The 21,163-nt window shown below is 36.6% G+C and overlaps 1 protein-coding gene and 1 long non-coding RNA gene across 24 annotated transcripts in view; one reads left to right on the top strand and one right to left on the bottom strand.

Moving 5' to 3' along the window:
• Positions 1 to 21,163, top strand: part of DGKB (diacylglycerol kinase beta) — an 818,895-nt gene that overhangs the window by 760,892 nt on the left and 36,840 nt on the right. The gene's annotated exons all lie outside the window — the stretch shown is intronic.
• On the bottom strand, positions 659 to 19,797 carry LOC107975707 (uncharacterized). The gene is made up of 4 exons (XR_001719089.4): positions 19,734 to 19,797; positions 5,914 to 6,068; positions 1,377 to 1,501; positions 659 to 843 (listed from the first exon to the last, which is right to left on the bottom strand). It is a non-coding gene; the product is annotated as an uncharacterized LOC107975707 (long non-coding RNA).

The raw sequence follows: 21,163 nt of genomic DNA, 5'->3' as shown, positions 1-21,163 counted from the left end.
CCCAGTACATTATAATTGTGCAGGATGTGCTCTATAAAATTCAAGAAGATGCCATTCATTTAGACCACAATGTGAATGGCGACCCCTTCAGTTATGCATTATACAACCTGCAAAACTGCATGCATGCACTGGCTTGCAGATTTATTCACCTCTGGGATCAGAAGCTCTTTCTGCTTTTGTCATTATATCCTAGCTGGCTATCTTTTAAATACATTAGTGCTAAGTATTCTGGTTTTACATGTGTACTCTTCTCTGAACAGAGGTGAATCATTGCTGCTTTGGAATATATTCATCATCAGAATAGAAGAGTATAAGAATCAGAAGAAAACAAAATATATATCCATCTTTAAGTTCTACTGTGAATATTGTAGTTTATTATTTGTTCCTCAACCCAATTTATTATTGACTAATCCAATTATCATCATAAGGAAATGTCTTATGACTGTTTTATGTGTGTGTCCTTTAACTTAGGTATAGAAAACCTTAGAGGATAGACGAAAAATAAATGCTGAAACTTTTAACTTTTTTTTTTTTTTTTTTGGCTACTGCTCTTTTTGATACTGGCCCCGAAGTAGAGATTATTCGCACATCTGTTGATTTTTTTTCACGTTGCACACATTTGCACCTTTTTTTAAAATGTTGACTGAATCGCTTAATTGTAGACGAGCATTCATTTTAATGTAAATCTTACAGTATTACATGAGTGAATGTATGAAAATAGCTTGGAACAGTTTAAATTGGGCAGAATTCTGCTTTGATCATAATGTGCCTCTTCAGCATTAAAATAAACTTGCAACATATGCTGAAAAACGTGTAATAAGTGCCTCTTGCATGGTGACTTATCTGGAAAAAAATAAATCACCATTTAATAGAATTCAAAATTCATACAATACTTCAGCAACTAGAAATGTGATAATATGATTGGCATCTTACAGTAACAGATAAGTACCTGACTACTTCTGTTTCAAAGACGGAATTTTAAATTTTAATAATACTATCAAATTGTAATCATTTTTAGAAATATTTGAAAACACAAAGAATTTTTAAATTTTAATAATACTATCAAATTGTAATCATTTTTAGAAATATTTGAAAACACAAAATATTTAATAGGCAGTTCTAGATAATATTTTATTATATTGTTACAGATTTGGTTCTAATTTATTTATACTATTTAAAAGATACCAAAAATGTAGCAAATTGATTTCAATCTTTAGCAAAGTCAGTATAAAAATAATGAAATTAACAGTTTTCTTGAATCACTGTCAGGATTGACAAGAGTTAGTCACGACAAAGGAGTTTTCAACAGTGTGCCTAAGTAACAACAGCTTTTGCCCCTGAAAAATACCTTGATATTAGTAATTAGTGACAGATACCTAAAGGCGCTTTCCATCAGTAGCCTCATGATGTTGAGAGGAGTTATGATATCATGCGAAGAACCCTAGACACTGCTGAATTACTGTGAGCAAACCATTCATCTTCTCTGACTTCCTTCCTCCATCTGTAAAATTGTATCAGTAAGAAATGCTATTGGTTACCAGAAAAAAAAATCCAGTTAACAATGGTTTAAGCATATAAATACTATGAGTACATTAAATCATAAAAAAGAATGGGAAACTAAACAGAGCTAGATAAATATAAGAAGCAATTATCACATTAAAGATAATCCATTAATGGTTACCTTTATCAAAAGAAATACATTTGTCACTTCAAGAAGTGTTCTCTGAAATCATGAGCAATTATTTTGTTCCTAGCTAGTACTCATTGTAAGCCAAATTTAAAGGTGAGTCTATCCTTTATTGGAGCCTCTTATAGAAGACTATCAGGAAAGCTTCAAGTGTACTTACTATAATACATTATTACTAATTCAACGTATGCTTATTGATTGTCTGCTCTGTGCCAGGTTATGCATTTGGACATCTAAAAACAAAACAACAAACTCCAAAGCAACATGATATATGATTCTTATTTTTTTAATTTGTAATTAATTTGGAAATAATGTTCACATCTACAGATACATATTCACCAGGCCGTCCTCTCTATAGAGAGCTCCATGTGGATGTCCCACAGAGTCCACAATACCAGCACATGCAAAATCAAACTTACCATGTTTCCTACTTTCCCACTTGCTTTTCCCCCAGGATTTTGCATCTTAGTTGGTGACATCATCATCAGCTTGTCTACCAACCCTGAACCCCGGTGGCCACTGCGATGCCTTCCCACACTCCCCAGGTGGCTATTCATAATGCTGTCAGTTCTACCTCCTAAGCAACTTTCACTCTCATGCACCTGGTCACAGCTTACTTTAACTCCCTATCGTCTCTCATCAGCATTATTTCAATGCTTCTCTAATTGATCACCCTGCTGTTTCTTACCTCATTGCCTTTGAATCCATCTGCAATGGTCTGAATGTTTGTGTCTGCCCAAAATTCATATATTGAAATTCTAACCCCTAGGCGATGTTACTAGGAGTGAGACCTTTGGGAGTTGATTAAGTTATGAGGGTGGTGCCATCATAATTGGGATTAATGCCTGTATAAAAAGGTACCACACAAGGATCCCTCAAGCCTTCCATCCTGTGAGGTTACAGTGAAAAGACAGCTATCTAGGAAACAGGCCCTCACCAGACGCTGCTAGTGCCTTGATGTTGGATTTCCAGCCTCCAGAACTGTGAGAAATACATTGTTGTTTATATGCGATCCAGTTTATGGTATTTTTGTGTAGCAGCCTAAATGAATAAAGAAACCATCTTCCACAACTCCCTAAATGTCCTTTATAAAATGTGATCTAACTGCCTCTCTACTTAGCTTAGATTTTTTAACTACACCCTAGTCAAATGTAAGGAAAACCCAAGCTCTCAGGCCCTTCATGACTGAATCTTCATTACCTAATTTCTCACAACTTTTTAGGCTTTTCCTAAGCTTCTACAATCCCAACTCTCTCCCCACCACCAACCATCCTCCATAGAGTTAAAAACTCTCCCTTTTTGACAATGCTACATTATGTTTTTTTTTACATGTTAGTGCTCTTAAGGAGACTAATAGCTTTTTACATCTATCTCAGTCACATTCCAGAGTACCTGGCATACATTGATCTACTAAGCATCTATTGGTGCTCAATGTAACTTTGTTGGATGAGGTAAATGGATAAATGGGCAAAGAAATCATATGTAGTATTATGAAACAATATGTATAAGAAAATAAACATCGAGATAAAATGTAAGCCAGGAGAAGAAAAATTCTTGCCAAATTCCTAATGAAGAAGAAACAAAAAGAGACAATTAGAAATTCATAACACCTGTGTAAAAATGAGGACGGCTTTTGTGGGTAATGTGGGGAATACATGAGTTGCACTAAAATATTCCTAGTGATTATGCTCAACAATGAGGAGTTGTCTCACTAGGTAATGAGGTAGCCAAAGTGCACAGTGATAGGTATCATTTTTTTAACTGCTAGGTCTTGCACTCTGGGGGCCACACCATGTAATTTTTTGATTCTCTCATTGCTGCCTCATAGTATAGGTTGAGTACAAAAGAGTCATAAACATATTGTGTTTTTATAACATTTAGCAGAGGACTGGCAACATAAGAGAAAGTATTAAAGGAGAATTGTTACTAAACAACTTTAAAGAGCTAGATTCAGGAATGGGTGAATCCTCGTGCTCAATTTATGAACCAGAATGACCTCTATGCAGTGGCTTGTTGGCCTCCAGAAGTTCTAGACTTAAAGGCCAGCTCTGAACCTGGAGTGAAATCTGAACATCTCCTTGTCAATTATTGTAGTAAAGTCTCTTTTTGTGCCCTGTACACCGCTATATACTCAGGAGCTAGATTTTGTTTTTGTTTGTTTGTTTGTTTGTTTTGATCCTTGTTTTCGTAATTTCTGACATTGTAGTAAGTATTTGCTAAATAACAAATATCTTGCTTTGCAATATTGTTATCCAGAAAGCTAAGAAATTGTATACTTCGTTATCACTACTCCTTTTATTTCAGAAATCTTAAAGCAATAACATAGTAACATACTTATATTAAATTATTAGCCTAATTAAGAGCTTCATTATAGTGCACTGCCACTTGCCCAGTTATAGTGAAGCTTTGTTCTACTTACTAATTGAATCCCACGGAACTTTTTGCTCTACAATGCCTTATGCCTAGAACACCTGGGCATCATCTATTTGTTCCATTCCTTGTGGAAATGTGACCATGTGGATTTTATTTCTGCTTCTAGGTTCACAGTGAGCCCAGTCCTGTCCCAGGCAGCCTGCAGAGTGCTGACCTAGTTACTCTATCTTACTTTGATTTCATGGTGGAAATGCTCATATTTTTGCCCTTTCCTGAGGTGTCCAGCCTAATTACATTTCCCATTCATCTGATCCAAATGCTTTCTTAGATCAGACATTTTTATTTGCTGTTCTTTTGTTTTTCTATTCCTTTTTCCTATTCATTCTGTATTCCCCCCACCACTTTAATATTTGTAGCCAAATGTCTTTCATCTGAGACCCATCACGCTCAATTACTTCACTTCCAATATTTTTCAAGCTATTCTCGTGGAAATTTGTGTCTATCAAAAGTGGAATAGCCACAGAATTTATAATTTTATTACTTATACATAAAGTTTATTTAGTGTAGGGGAGAAAGAGAATGAGCAAAAAAATTACTATGTAACTGATTGGAACAATATATTTAATCACAATGTAAGGTCAGTACCATTTCTCTTTTAGAGATAGGGTAACTGGGTCCCAGAAACATTAAATGACTTACCTGAAGTTGCCCTTTAGCTAAATCACAATTTAGGACTAGGAATCAGAACTTCTGAGACATATTTCAGTTTAGTACCTTCCACTGGGACCTTCAGCATAGCTGTACCAAATGTTAAATTATTTAAATATTTCTGCACAGTTCGCCCTGTCCTTCCAGGTTCCCCCTATCCCTCCTCATGACCTCCCAGACTTTTCCAAATCCAACATTTAAAGTATCAATGCCAGGTACCTTAGAGACCTCTGGGACCCTATTTTCTTACAATATCTAGGATACACTGTGGCCAGTACTCTTGCTGATTGTGAAATATTTTGATATCTCTTCTATTTTAATACCATCATGGTAGCAATTCACATATGACCATAAAAATGTCAATAAGAGCTTCATTTTTTAGCCAGTTTGGCAGCTGGGAAGAGATCAGGCAGGCTTATTTTCTTTTATGAAAGATCAAGGTATTGTAAGCCATGGGTTTCTCTTCTATAATGCAGCCCATTATGTGTGCAGGTATCTCCCAGACCTCTTTGGTTCACCCTATGGAAGTTGGGGTTTGGGGGACTGATTTAGATGTTAAGACTGGTTACTGCTGTTGCTGTGGATAGTAAGGTCTTGGGTCTCTGATGCAGGGAACTCATGTCTTCTGCCAGCCTCAACAAAGCTGTGGCAGGCTAACATGTTAGCTTTCAAGAAAGGTGAAATCTTAGATGTTCCCATACCTTGACAACTGGTGTATATTTCCCTAATGAAATTTTTTCTTCTCACCTTAGTTTTCCCTAGACCTCTGCTTTCTAATTTTTTCTTACTATTTTCAATACCTGGAATCAAAATTCCTTTTTATTGATGATTTATGCGAAGCAGATCCTTTTTACTTACAACTCAAATTAGGACTCCTACAGGAATCTGTTTAGTCCCAAATGCTAATTTCAATCCTTTGCTGAGGCAAAGGAAAGAACTGAAGAGATGTGAAGGTCAACTCTGAAACATCACTGAATAACTCAATTCTTTCACCCTTTCCCCACACACTTTAAGTCCAAAATGAGTCCCCAGACTCATTTCCCTTGGGCAGATCAATCGATTTCACACCTCGTGACCTTACTTAGGAGGCCTGTGTCAGAAAGAAGTTATGATTCCATTTGTAGCATTTGCTCAATATTACCTACCTTTTCACTCGATGAATGCCTGTGAGCTTGTCAAACAGAAACCACTAGTAGGTATGCTTTGAAATGTGTATCTCAGCCGTACAATTGTTATTTGAGAAACAGACCTTTCTAATAATATTTGTCCAATGAAGTTCATACGCATTTTGCATTTTTACCTAAAAGAAAAAATAATAGGATGGTTCTATATGGAAGCTTTAAACTATCTGGTAAAAGTGGCAATCAGTCCAAACACATTAAAATTCTATTTTCCTTTACAAGTGTTTGCTGCAGATGACCCCCACTGATCTTAAATATATTTCTGTATCTGTAACTGAATAGAGGTTTTCCGTACAGCATGTTCTAATGGCACTCTGGCCTTTAGCCAACAAGGCACTGAATAAGGCTATTTTTAAAACACAGAAACTGGGAACAGCTGCAGCAATCAAATTTGATAAAAACAGAGAGGAACTTTGCTTTTTTTTTTTTTTTACGGTTTGTTCAAGTTTAGTCTTCTTTCATAGAACTGCTTTTGTTCTGTTGTATGAAGGGCTGCAAGACCAATACAGTGAAGCCCTTTTAAACAAATAACTTTTAAAAGAATACGACTAAATAGAATAATTTTCCTTTGTACCAAGAGTTTCACTGCAATAGTATTTTTAAACTATTAAAAAGGGGGTATATCTCTTCTAAGAGGAGGTAGAAAAAGAATCAGATATATTGGCAAAGTTTGTATTACAAAAGAGGTTTTGGTTTCCCCCGCCCCACAAAGCAACTCCTTGAAAGGGAAGATAAAGTCCTTGGTTTTTCAGTGTTGAAAATCTGAAAGTTTGCATTTGAACCTCTCTTAGGGTTTCAAGTGTTGCTAGAGGTGATGATACTTTTCATGTCCATTTCTACCTTTCACACTACGATTAGTCATGAATGTTGCTGTATTTTCCAAAAGCTAGATTAGTGTTAGTGCAGTTCCTTTGTAAAGATAAAATAACACGCTTTTTAAAACATCAATGAAAACTTTTTCACAGAGATTTTTGTACTTATCTAAGTCCTTCAACATGTCTATATACAAGGGCTTATTTTTTTTTAATTCAAGCTCTTTGGAAACTTGTCAGTACATGATTAATATGAGTCATAAGGTGACTAGATACTGAAAATCTCTTATACTGTAGTAAGTTGCAAGTTCTCTCTTCTAAGTGATTTTATGTGTGGAAGAGATTTCTCTGCTACTTTGTGATCGAAATGACAAAGGAGATTGTATTTCTTATGGCTATTTACAAATGGAATTAATTTTAAAATTCCATCCAAATAAAACTATTTATGTCAACATTAATTCAATTTAGTAATCCAAGACAGTAATATAATTCTTTTTCTGTAGACATAAGGTCATGAAATAAAATTACTTCAAAAGAAAGGGAGTGTGGGGGGAGGAGAAAAATATAGAAAATAGAAGTATTGAGGTGTATACTAAACTGTACTAACTTGTTAACAGTTAGCTTATTAGATATGAAGGTCAATCTGCCCGCAGTCTGTTTATAAGCTTTAAAAAAGAAAACTTTAGCAGGCTTTTATGACTAGAATAATTCTTTCTTTGAGGCATGAGTCAAAAACTGCTCATCTTTAAATGGTGAGGCAATGAGGAAAGTGTGTTTAGTGCTTTTGACAATAACAGTCCCTGTCTCAGTTCATGAGTGAGGGGTCCTTAGTCCTGCATTAACAGCAAAACTCCTTAAATACACACACTGTTCTAAGCAGAAACTATGACATTCCTGTTGTGCAGAGCCTTGAACTCAGCAGGTTTTCAAGGGTTCTCTGGCAAGTCACCAGACGTCATGATATAATCCTATATTTTTCGGCAACAAACAGTTCTACATGAAGGTTGCTGAGATTTAATTCTATTTAGTCATGTAGCCTATTCTCTGAAGACAAACTGCCAAGACAGTAAGATTTACTTCTGACCAGCAATGGTTTTATGCACAATAACCTCAAATATTATAAAGTCTTTCAATCTCTTGCTAAGCACGTAAGACTTACATGCAACCAGGGTAAATTGGATACCAGAAACAGTTCTGTTTTACAAGGAAATGTTTACTGTAAATCACTTTTCCTCATCATCATGTTCTGTCCTTATTTTAATTTTCAGCATTATTAAGTTTATAAGTGAGTTCAAATGTACTACCATGTTTCTAAAATGTTATTTGTATGTGTTTTTCATGTTTCACTGAAACTAAAATAAAGGGACCATAGAAACATCTCATTATAGTTTATGATATATTTCAAGAAAATAACTGATTTTCACAGTACTTCTGGATATTTAGTGTAAAGACCGTGTAGTCATATGTAAAGTAATGTTGGCACTGCCCTGTATTACATCGCATTTTAATCTGAATATTTGTTTGTTTGCTTTGTATTGCTTTTCATTGCTGGAACTGCTCAGTTCTTAGGAGAATAAGAGTGGGTGATCTCCCTGGTGACTTCATCCCCTTAGCTGGCATCAGTGTTAGGGTGCAGGATGCCCCTCCAGAAGCTATTCAGAATTTGCTGACATCAGCCTTCATTCATGAGCGCTTGCTTTGTTTAGCGATGGCACTAATATGAGGAGACACGTGAAGTAGCTCAGTTGATAGAAAAGGGCAGAAGAGGCATGCTGCTGTGAAAACATTCCCACACACACTAACGGCTCATTCACACAGAAAACAAGGGAAAGCCTTCAGTCCCTTCACAAAGCTTAACGAGAACAAACTGCTTCAAGAACCCAGAAGCAGCAGTGTTCATATTCACCACTAGTTGATCCTCATAAACTCCATTTACATTTACTGATAATACACATGGCCAGTGGCAGCAATGGATTGCCGTGGGAAGTCTTTAAACTCTTTCTCTATGGGTTTTGTCGGTGAAATACTTATTTATTTGGTTGCGTTCCTGTGGTGTAGATGACTTTTCAAGTACACTATCACACAGTGACTTGCAGGCCCTGAACTCCTTTGGTCGCTATAGAGAGGTTGTTGACAATATGCTGTACTGTGATTTCTGGTCTTTCCTTATTTTAGACTCGTTTAAAGGAGTTCAGAATTTTAGCATAAAAACAAAGTGATAGTCAGCTCCGGCTGGTTGTTTTCAAAAACTAGATGACTTTAAAAGAGATGATCAAATCCATTCTTGAAAAGTTCTTTTTAAAGTCAGGCTTCCACTATGAATATATATGTATTTCTGTATACATATATAACAGAATATATGTATTTCTGTATACATATATAACAGAATATATGTATTTCTGTATACATATATAACAGAATATATGTATTTCTGTATACATATATAACAGAATATATGTATTTCTGTATATATATATAACAGAATATATGTATTTCTGTATACATATATAACATAATATAACATATATTAACCCCTCATTTTTAGATTTCAACAGGGAATGCAACATTTCACACTGCTAGATTTTTTAAATGACTCTTGTTAATCCATTTATGTACCAAATTCTTATCTTCTTAATTGTTATATTTAAAAATTATTTTTACTATTCCATATCTAAAAATGAGTGAGATAATGTGGTATTTATCATTCTGTGTCTGGCTTATTTCGGTTAACACGGTGTCCTCCAGGTTCATCCATGTTGTCACAAATGACAGGATTTTATTCTTTTTATGGCTGAATAATATTCTACGGTGTATATTTGCCACATTTTTTATCCATTCATCCACTGTTGGACACTTAGGTCGATTCAATATATTGGCTATTATAAATAGTGCTACAGAAGTTGAGAGTACAGATATCTCTTTTGACGTGCTGATTCCATTTCCTTTGGCTATACATCCAGTAGTGGAATTGCTAGATCACATGTTAATTCTATTTTGACTATTTTTGGGGAACCTCCATACTGTTTCCCATAATGGTTGTACTAGTATATATTGCTACCAACAGCATATAAGTGTTCCCATTTCTCCACAACCTTACCAGCACTTGATTTCTTTTGTCTTTCTGATAACCACCAGTCTAATTGGAATGAAGTAACATCTCGTTGTGGTTTTCATTTACATTTCCTTTATGATTAGTGGTATTGAGCATTTTTTTCATATAACTAATGGCCATTTGTATGTCTTCTTTTGAGAATGTCTATTAAAGTCTTTTGCCCATTTTTAAAATGAGGTATTTGGGGGTTTTTTTCCCATTGAGTTGTTTATGTTCCTTTATATATTCTCTATATTAACTCCTTGTTAGAAGTATAGTCTACATATATTTTCTCCCATTTTCTAGGTTATCTCTTTACTCTGTGAATAGTTTCCTCTTCAAAAGCTTTTTAGTTCAATGAAACTCCATTTGTCTCTTTTTGCTTTCGTTGTCTGTGCTTTTGAGATCTTATTTAAAAAGTCCTTGCCCACCCTAACATCATAAAGCATTTTCTCTGTGATTTCTTCTAGTTGTTTCATAGTTTCAAACTTTACATTTAAATCTTTAATTCATTTTGAGTTGATTTTTGTACATAACATGAGTCAGGGTCTAGTCTCATTCTTTTGCATGTGATTATTGAATTTTCCTAGCACCATTTATTGAAGAGACTACTTTTTCCCCAATGTGTGTTTTTGGCATCTTTGTCAAAAATCAGTTGGCTGTAGGTGTTGAATGTATTTCTGGTCTCTCCATTCTATTCTATTAGTCTATGTGTCTGTTTCTGTGCCAGCGCCATGTTGTTTTGGTTACTATATCTTTGTATAATACTGTATTTTGAAGTCAGGTAGTGTGATCCCTTCCACTTTGTTCTTTTTGCTCAGTATGTCTTTGGCTATTTAGGGTATTTTGTAGTTCTACGGAATTTTATAGTTGTTGTGTTTTTTCTATTTCTCTGAAGCAGGGGTCCCTAACCCCCAGGCCACAAACAGGCATATGGGTCTGTGGCCTATCAGGAACTGGGTCGCGTAGCAGGAGGTGAGCAGCAGGTGAGAGTGAAGCTTCATCTGTATTTTATAGCTGCTCCCCATCACTCGCATTACCGCCTGAGCTCAGACTCCTGTCAAATCAGCATCTGCATTAGATTCTCATAGGAGTGCAAACCCTATTGTGAACTGCGCATGCAGGGGATCTAGGTTGAGCACTCTGTATGTGAATCTAACACCTGATGATCTGTCAGTGTTTCCCATCACCCCTAGATGGTATCATCTGGTTGCAGGAAAACAAGCTTAGGGGTCCCACTGACTCAACATTATAGTGAGTTGTATTATTACATTGTAATACATAATGAAATAATATATAACTATATATTACAATGTAATAATATGAATAAAGTGCTAATAATATAAAGTGCACAATAAATGTAATGCACTTGGATCATCTCAAAACCACCTCCCAACCCTGTGGCTGGTCTGTGGAAAAACTGTCATCCATGAACCAGTCCCTGGTGCCAAAAACATTGAGGACTGCTGCTCTGAAGAATATTATAGTTATTTTGACAGGAATTGCATTAAATCTGTAGATCACTTTGGGTAGTATGACCATTTAAAAAAAAATTCTTCCAATTCATGAATATAATATGTCTTTCCATTTATTTGTGTCCTCTTCCATTTATTTCATCAAAGTTTTACAGTTTTATTGTAGAGATCTTTCACCTCCTTGGTTAAATATATTCCTAGGTATCTAGTTTTTTATGTAACTATGGTAAAAGAAAGTTTTAAAAATTCTTTTTCAGCGAGTTCACTATTATCCTATGGACATGCTACTGATTTGTGTATGTTGATTTTGTATCCTGCAATTTTAGTGAATTTGTTTTTCAGTTTGACTAGTTTTTGGTGGAGTCTTTACAGTTTTCTTTATGTAAAATATTACACCATCTACAAATAGGGACAATTTGACTACCTTCTTCCCAGTTTGGATGCCTTTTATTTCTTCCTCACCAACTCTGGTGACCTTTCCACCATCAGCAGCCTTCCTGTCCACTGCTTTGATGACACCCACAGTGACTATCTGTCTCATAGAACAAATAGGAAAATGACTCAGAGGATAGTCAGAAAAGCTCTCAACACAGGAGCTTTCCAGGAACCATATCGACAATGGTAGCATCACCAGTATTTAGGGCCATCTTCCAGCTTTTTACCAGACTGGCAATCAATCTTTTCCTTCAGCTCAGCAAACTGGCAAGCAATGTGAACTGTGTGACAATCCAGTACAGGGACATAGCCATCACTGACTTAGCCTGTTTGGTGCAGAATAGTCACCTGAGTAAGAAAGTCATTTGTTTCCATTGGTGGGTCATTTTTGCTGTCATCAGCAACGGTGGCACAGTGAACATCTTTGACTTGCACATCCTTGACATTGAAGCCCCCTTTGTCCCCCAGAAGAGTTTCACTCAAAGCCTCATGGTGCATTTCAACAGACTTTTCTTCAGCTGTAACATTGACTGGAGCAAAGGTAACCCAGTCACCACTCAGAACACAGTGACAGTATCAAAATCACCAATTCTGTAGAAATCCTGGAGAGGCAGACCACAAATAAGGGCTTGTCAGTTGGATGAGTTAGTGATAGGATGCATTGCAGAGTTTCAAGCAACATAGTTCCACTGGCATTGCCATCTTTACAGGTGATTTTCCATCCCTTGAACCAATGCATGTTAGCACATGGCTCTAGCATATTGTCACAATTCCAACCAGAAATTGGCACAGATGTTGCTGTGTTGGCATTGTAGCCAATTTTCTTAAGTTTCAGCTTTCTCAATGATTCTTTGTACCTTTTCTGGCTGTAGAGTGGCTCAGTGGAATCCATTTTGTTAACAATAACTGTTTCACACCCAGTGTGTAAACCAGAAATGCATGCTCATACGTCTGTTCATTCCTGGAGACACCAGTTCAAATTCACCAGCACCAGCAGCAACAATCAGGACATCACAGTCAGCCTGAAATGTGGCTGTATTCACGTTTTTCGCAAAGCATCTGTGTCCCAGACTATCAATAATTATCAAGTAGTAATTGCTGGTCTCAAATTTCCACAGGGTATCAATGGTGATACCATGTTCAGGTTCGGCTTTCAGTTTATCTAAGACCCAGGCATACTTGAAGTAACTCTTTCTTATCTCAACAGCCTCTTCCTCAAAATTTTCGATGGTTCTTTGGTCAGTCCCACCACATCTGTAGATCAAAAGTAGTGGTGGACTTGCCTGAATCAATGTGTCCAATTTTGACAATGTTGATGGGAGTCTTTTTCTTTTCTTTCCCATTTGACTTTAGGGATGGTTTTCATGACACTGGTGTTCTAGCTGCAAACGTATTGCAAAAAAAAAGTTGGTATCAGCGTTAATATCTCCTACTTCATCCTTGATTTTATTTATTTGAGTCTTCTTTCTTTTTTTTAGTTAGCCTAGCTTGTGGTTTATTGATTTTCCTTTATCATTTCAAAAAAACAAATTCTTCATTTTGTTGATCTTTTGAATTTTTGTTCTTAGTATCAATTTTGTTTATTTCTGCTCTGAGTTTTATTTCCTTCCTTCTGCTAATTTTGGCTTTAGTTTATTATTAAATTAATAACAAATCCTAGGCCTTTGAGATGCATTGTTGGATTGTTTCTTAGAAATCTTCTTTTGTGATGTAGACAATTATTACTATAAATTTCCCTTTTGGTACTGGTTTTATTGTGTCCCATGGGTTTTGGTAAGATGTGTCCCATTCTCATTTGTCTCAAGAAAATTTTAATTTTTTTTAACTTACTCACTGACCCATTGGTTATCTAAAAGGATGTTGTTTAACTTCCATGTATTTGTAACATTTCCAAAATTTTATTTTGTTAATTTCTAGTTTAGACCATAATGGCCCGCAAAGATAGCTGATATGATCTCTCTTCTTACATTTGTTGAGATTTGTTTTGTGGCCTAATATGTGATTCATCCTGGAGAACGTTCCACATGCAACCGAAAAGAATATGTATTCTAAAGCTGTTGGATGAAATGTTCTGTAAATGTCCATTAGGTCCATTTGGTCTATGGTGCAGTTTAAGTCCAGTGTTTCTTTGTTGATTTTTTGTCATTAGCTTCCCATTGTTGAAAGTGGGTGTAATCCCCTACTATTTTGTATTGTGGTCTATCTCTCCCTTTAGATCTAATAACAGTTGCTCTATATATTTGAGTGCTTTTGTGTTGGTTGCGTATATATTTACAATTGTTATATCCTCTTGTTGAATTGATCCCTTTCTCATTATATATAATAACCTTCTCTGCCTCTTTTAACAGTTTTTGACTTAAAATATCTTTTATCTGATATCAATATGGCTTATTCTGTTCAATTTTTGTTTTTGTTTGCACGGAGTATCTTTTTCTATCCCTTTGCTTTCAGCCTGCCTTTTTTGAGGTGAATCTTTTTTAGGTAGTATATAGTTGGGTCTTATTTTATTTTATTTTGCCTATTCAGCCATTCTATCTCTTAATGGGAAAATTTAATCCATTTACATTCAAGGTTATTATTGTTAGATAAGAACTTACTTCTGCCATTTTGTTCATTATTTTTTCCTTATCTTGTAGATTCCTTATTTCTTTCTTCTTCTCTTGCTCTTTACCTCTGTGGTTTGGTGGTTTTCTGTGGTGCTAAGCTTTATTTTCTCATTCTCATTTGATTGTCTGCTGTACATTATTTGTTTGTGATTACCACAGGCTAACATAAAGAGTCTTGTAGTTAGAATTGACTATTTTAAGATGATGGCAACTTAACTTTGGTTGCATAAAATTACTCTAGACAGTTTTCCTTCCCCCTAAAATTTATACTTTTGTTCACTTAATTTGCTTCTTTATCTGTGGTGTGTTCCTTTGCCATTAATTGTAATTCTTGGTTTTGACCATTTGACATTAAACGTTCATACCAGAGGATTGAAAGACGTATCATATCACTGGAAATATTATGAATTTGATTAATTAACTTACTCTACGTTGAGTTTTATACTTTCACTTGTTTTCCTGTTAGTAATTATGGTCCTTTTGTTTCCATTTGTAGCACTCTCAAGTGTTTCTTGTAACACCAACTTTATGGTAATGAATTCCCTTAGCTTTTTCTTATCTGCAAAAATTTTTATTTCTTCTTCATTTCTGGAAAAAATATCTTTGCTTTATATAATATTCTCAACTAACAGCTTTTTTTTCTTTCAGCACTTTGAATATATCATCCCATTCTCTACCAGCTTTAAGGTTTCTGCTGAGAAATCTGTTAATAGTGTGATGCAGATTCCCTTATAAGAGACTTGATACTTTTCTTTTGTAGATTTTAGAATTATTTCATTGTCTTTGACTTTTGACGGTTTGATTATAATATGCCTCAGAGAGAATTTTTTGGATTGAATATAATTGGGGATCTTTTAAATTCCTCAATCTGGATGTTCACAACTCTACCAATACTTGGGAATTTTTCAGCTATTATTTGGTTAAATAAATTTTCTGTGCTTTTCTCCGTCTCTTTCCCTCTGACACTCCTATTATGAGAAAATTTATTCACTTGATGGTGTCCCATAAGTCCTGTAGGCTTTCTTCATTCTCTATTTTTCTTATTTCTACTTTTTCTTCCCTTCCTCTGGCTGGGCTATTTCAAAAGACCTGTCTTCAAGTTCATAAATTCTTTCTTCTCCTTCATCTTGTCTGTTGTTGAAGCTGTCACTTACGTATTTTTTTCATTTCGTTCATTGAATATTTCTGCTCCAATTCTGCTTGGTTCTTTTTTTATTTTATATATATCTTTGTTGAATTTCTCATTCAGAACATGAATTGTTTTCCTGATTTATTGAATTGTTTCTCTGTGTTCTCTTATATCTTGCTCAGTTTCCTTAAAATCATAATTTTGAATTTATTTCTCAGATATTATATGAATGTCCTTTTTGGGAGTCTGTTACTGGAGACATTTTGTGGGTGCCATGTTAATTTGCTTTTTTATGTTTCTTGTGGCCCTACATTTATATCTGTGAATCTAATTGTATAGTCAATTTTTCCAACATTGTGGAGTAGCTTTTGTAGGGATAAATGTTTTCCTGTAAACAAGTCCTAGTGTTAAATGTGGTGCATTGGCTTTAGCTCTAGGGTCGACTCAGTACTGTAGTCTTCATGCAGTTTCTTCAGCTGTAATCCTCATCAGTGATATATATTGCCTCAGTGCTCTAGGCTGCAGGCATTTGTGATGGCAGCAGTGTAGTTTTGCTGAGGACAGGAGCGCTAGGCTGGTTGTTGGACCCTGTGGCAATCTGTCTAGGAAAGCAGAATTATCACTGGACCAGCTGTTGGACCAAGCATGAGAGCAATGGTGCCAGGCATTCCTGCAATGGTATTTGCAGGGAAATGGGACCACCCAGACTGGCTGTCAGGCTGGGCTCAGGTGTGTGCAGGTGTGGTGATGCCAAGCAGGCCTGTGGCTATCTGTCCAGGGAGGTATGGCTGCTGCTGAACCAGATGTTGGGCCAGGCAGAGGTGCATGTGAGTACAGCAGGGCCAGGCTCTTAGCCTTCTTACTGAGATTCTCCAGAGTATTCTTCATACATTACCCACGTGGTATTATAAATGGGAGCTTTGTACTTCATTTTAATTTTGTGATTACATTTGAAATAATTTAGTGGTAGGATTGTTTGCTGGACCATTTTAAGGTGTTATGTATGTATTCCTTTGTAGCACTTTTTTCTCTTCCATCACTGATAACATTTATTTATTTATTTATTTATTTATCCATAAGTTATTGGGATACAGGTGATATTTGGTTACATAAGTAAGTTTTTTAGTGGTTATTTGTGACATTGTGGTGCACCCATCACCTGAGCAGTATACACTCACTATATTTGCAGTCTTTTATCCCTCGCCCCTCTCCGACTCTTCCCCCCAAGTCCCCAAAGTCTACTGTATCATTCTTATGCCTTTGCTTCCTCATAGCTTATCTCCCACATATCCATGAGAACATACGATGTTTGGTTTTCCATTCCTGAGTTATTTCTCTTAGAATAATAGTCTCCAATCTCATCCAGGGCACTGCAAATGCTGTTAATTCATTCTTTTTTATGTCTGTGTAGTATTACATTGAATATATATACCACAGTTTCTTTAACCACTCGTTGATTGATGGGCATTTGGGTTGGTTCCACAATTTTGCAATTGTGAATTGTGCTGCTACAAACATGCATGTGCAAGTATCTTTTCTGAATAATGACTTCTTTTCCTTTGTGTAGACACCCATTAGAGGGACTGCTGGATCAAATGGTAGTTCTACTTTTAGTTCTTTAAGGAATCTCCACACTGTTTTTTTATAGTGGCTGTGCTAGTTTACATTCCCACCCACAGTGTAGAAGTGTTCTCTATTCACCACATACACACCAACATCTACTTTTTTTTGATTTTTTTGATTATGGTCATTCTTGCAGGAATAAGGTGGTATAGCATTGTAGTTTTGATTTGCATTTCCTGATCATTAGTAATGAAGAGCATTTTTCATATGTTTGTTGGCCATTTGTATATCTTCTTTTGAGGATTGTCTATTCATGTCCTTAGCCCACTTTTTGATGGGATTGGTTTTTTCTTACCAATTTGTTTGAGTTTGTTGTAGATTCTGGTTATTAGTCCTTTGTCAGATGTATGGATTGTGAAGATTATCTCCCACTTTGTGGGTTGTCTGTTTACTCTGCTGACTGTTCCTTTTGCCATGCAAAAGCTCTTTAGTTTAATTAGGTCCCAGCTACTTGTCTTTGCTTTTATTGCATTTGCTTTTGGGTTCTTGGTCATGAAATCCTTGCCTAAGCCAATGTCTAGGGGAGTTTTTCCAATGTTATCTTCTAGAATTTTTATAGTTTCAGGTCTTAGGTTTAAGTCCTTAATCCATCTTGAATTGATTTTTGTATAAGGTGAGAGATAAGGATCCAGTTTTATTCTTCTAGATGTGGCTAGCCAATTATCCCAGCACCATTTGTTAAAAAGGGTGTCCTTTTCCCACTTTATGTTTTTGTTTGTTTTGTCAAAGATCAGTTGGCTGTAGTATTTGGGTTTATTTCTGGGTTCTCTATTCTGTTCCATTGGTCTATGTGCCTGTTTTTGTACCAGTACCATTCTGTTTTGGTGACTATGGCCTTACAGTATAGTTTAAAATCAGGTAATGTGATGCTTCCAGATTTGTTCTTTTTGCTTATTCTTGCTTTGTCTATGTGGGCTCTTTTTTGGTTCTATATGATTTTTAGAATTTTTTTTTCTAATTCTGTGAAGAATGATGGTGTGGTATTTTGATGGGAATTGCATTGAATTGTAGATTGCTTTTGGCAGTATGGTCATTTTCACAATATTGATTCTACCCATCCATGAGCATGGAATGTGTTTCCATTTGTTCATGTCATCTATGATTTTTTTCAATAGCGTTTTGCAGTTTTCCTTGTAGAGGTCTTTTGACTCCTTGGTTAGCTATATTCCTAAGATGTTTGTTTTGCAGCTATTGTAAAAGTGGTTGAGTTCTTTATTTGATTCTCCACTTGGTCGCCATTATTGTGTACAAGAGCTACTGATTTGTGTACATTAATCCTGCATCTGGAAACTGAATTCTTTTATCAATTCTAGGAGCTTTCTGGAGGAGTCCTTAGGGTTTTCAAGGTAAAAGATCATATCATCAGCAAACAGTGACAGTTTTACTTCCTCTTTACCAGTTTGGATGCCCTTTACTTCTTTCTCTAGTCTGATTGTTCTAACTAGGACTTCCAGTACTATGTTGAAGAGTAGTGGTGAGAGTGGGCATCCTTGTCTTGTTCCAGTTCTCAGAGGGAATGCTTTCAACTTTTCCCCATTCCGTATTATGTTGGCTGTGAGTTTGTAATAGATGGCTTTTCTTACATTAAGGTATGTCCCCTGTATACCGATTTTGCTGAGAGTTTTAATCATAAAGAGACGCTGGATTTAATCCAATGCTTTTTTTGCACCTCCTGCCAGGAGGTGGTGCTTTCCAGAGAGGAACTGGCAGTGGGCAAGGCCCTAGAACTCCCAAGATTATATGCCCTTTGTCTTCCACTACCAGGGTGAGTAGGGAAAGACAATCAGGAGGAGGGCAGGGTTAGGCATTTCTGAGCTCAGACTCTCCTTGGGTGGGTCTTGCTGCAGCTGCAGCATGGGGGATGGGGATGAGATTCCCAGGTCCCTGGACTTGTGTACCTAGGAGGATTATGGCTGCCTCTGCTGAGTCATGCAGGTTGTCAGGGAAGTGGGGGAAAGCCCACAGTCACAGGCCTCACACAGCTCCCATGCAAACTGAAGGTCCGTTCTAACTCTCACCGTGCCCCCACGAACAGCCCCGAGTTAGTTTCCAGGCAGAAGGTGAGACCGGCTTGAAAACTCACCTCCCAACTGCAAAAGAAAAGGTCTTGGTTCTTCCCCTGCCTGTGGAGTTTGCACACCAGATTTGCGCCCTCTCCTGAGTGCTAGCCAGGTGGCTTCTCACCCCGTTCAAATTGTTACAAAGTTTAGCTAGAGATTTCCTTCTCCCTGTGGAGTTTTACCCCCTGCTCCTCTGGTCACCCTCCCGTTGGATCCCTGTGGTGTGGTGCCAGGCAGGAATGGCCAGTTAGGGGACTCCAGGAGCTCTCAGGGCCTTTCTGCTGCTTCCTCTACCCCTGTACTTGGCTTGGCTTTCCAAATTGACTCAGCTCCAGGTAAAGCCGGAAACTTCTCCTGCAAATGGACTGTCAGCTTCTCTAGTGGGGGCATGTGTTGGGGAGAGGAGGGTCTCCCTTTCCCACTTCCTCAGTTGGGCACTCAGTATTTGGGGGGTCTCCCAGGCTCCGCAGGAGCAGTCCACTTCCGTCAGAGGGTCTGTATGTCCTCTCGAGATTGCTGGTTTGTTCTTGCCATCTATTGAGCTAAAATTCACCATGCGAGCTGCTCTGTCTGGAGCTGCAATCTAGTCCTGCCTCCTGTCCGCCATGATGATCCAAGAGAACTGTTAACATTTAATTGGTTAGTTCTTACTGTTGTCACAGTAACATGGAATTTAGAGTCAAGCATACCTATTTAGAAAACCAGATTTTCAATTCTATGTAAAGACTTGAACAAGTGACATAGTTTCCCTGTCAATAAAATGAGGAGAATAATACCTATCTCAAAGGACTGTTGAGAGTCTTAAATGGAAAAATGCCTATAAATCCCTTAGCAGGGAGCCTGCTCATAGCAGGCATATAGTAGATATATTAGCCTTCCCCATACAGTTTCTCCTTTATTAATAGACCTACAATTGGATTGTATGTTCCTTCGGGTGCAAAAAGCCTGCCTTTATGTTTTACATACTTGTACTCTGAAACACAGTTTATATTAATAAATTTTTGCTAAAACTCTTCCTACCCACCCCCTTTTAAAATTTATGTCTTCTGAGTTATGTAGGTCAGGAAAAACAGGCATTTATGCTTGTGAGAAGTATATCTAAATTAAGAATCAATTAGAAGTAGATGGACCTTTTGAAGACGAATCATTGAATTATTCACTTTAGTGAATGGATTTCATATGTTCCTTGGCCTTTTAAAAGTTTATTCTTGGTCCTCAGACATGTTTCATAATGTTGCTAGATAAATGAAACATCACTGGAAGGCATACAATCTACAAACACTCAAAAGGTACAACTCCATAGCTAGCCTGGTCTTACTATGGCCAAATAATGACTCAGTAAGTGTCAATATAATTAGCAATTTATGTTGATTTCAAAATGCTCCTGCTGAGTCAATGAGTACCTCCACATGGCCTCTGACAGTGGTGCAGAATGTTGCTGGACACTCTGCACAAAGGGGTTTATCCTACTCTGCTCCAGCCTTTCTCCCCCTTTCTTCAGTACCCACTATATTCTGCGAAATGCTACAACCCACATTCATTCTGTGTTTGTAATGCATTCTCTTCTGTTTCTTCACATATGGCAGTCTGAAACAATTACATAATGAGACATATTATCAGGGCATAACTGTCAAAAATGAAGACTAAGCTATGAATAAATATTACCCACTTATTAGCTGAGCTGCTCGTGTGTCCTCTAATCTATATGTGCCCCTGACTTTCAAATTTACATTCATATCCCTGATTACCTGTGTAACAGATGAATGCAGCACTAATTATTTTCACAGATTTATAAAGTTTATAAAGATTTATAAACTTTAAAATGACAAATTCCATTCTAAAGTAGGGTTCCTTACCATTTTTGTGCTGTAGTCTTTTTGCCTGTCTGGTGAAATCTACTGACTCTTCTCAGACATAATGTTTTAAAATTTATAAAATAAAATATGTAGGCTAAAAAAGGGAGTCAGCTATATTAAAATACTG

The sequence above is a fragment of the Pan troglodytes genome, chromosome 6 (assembly GCF_028858775.2).
Source record: "Pan troglodytes isolate AG18354 chromosome 6, NHGRI_mPanTro3-v2.0_pri, whole genome shotgun sequence".
NCBI classification, from domain to species: domain Eukaryota; kingdom Metazoa; phylum Chordata; class Mammalia; order Primates; family Hominidae; genus Pan; species Pan troglodytes.
This window is presented reverse-complemented; position numbering and strand designations above follow the sequence as displayed.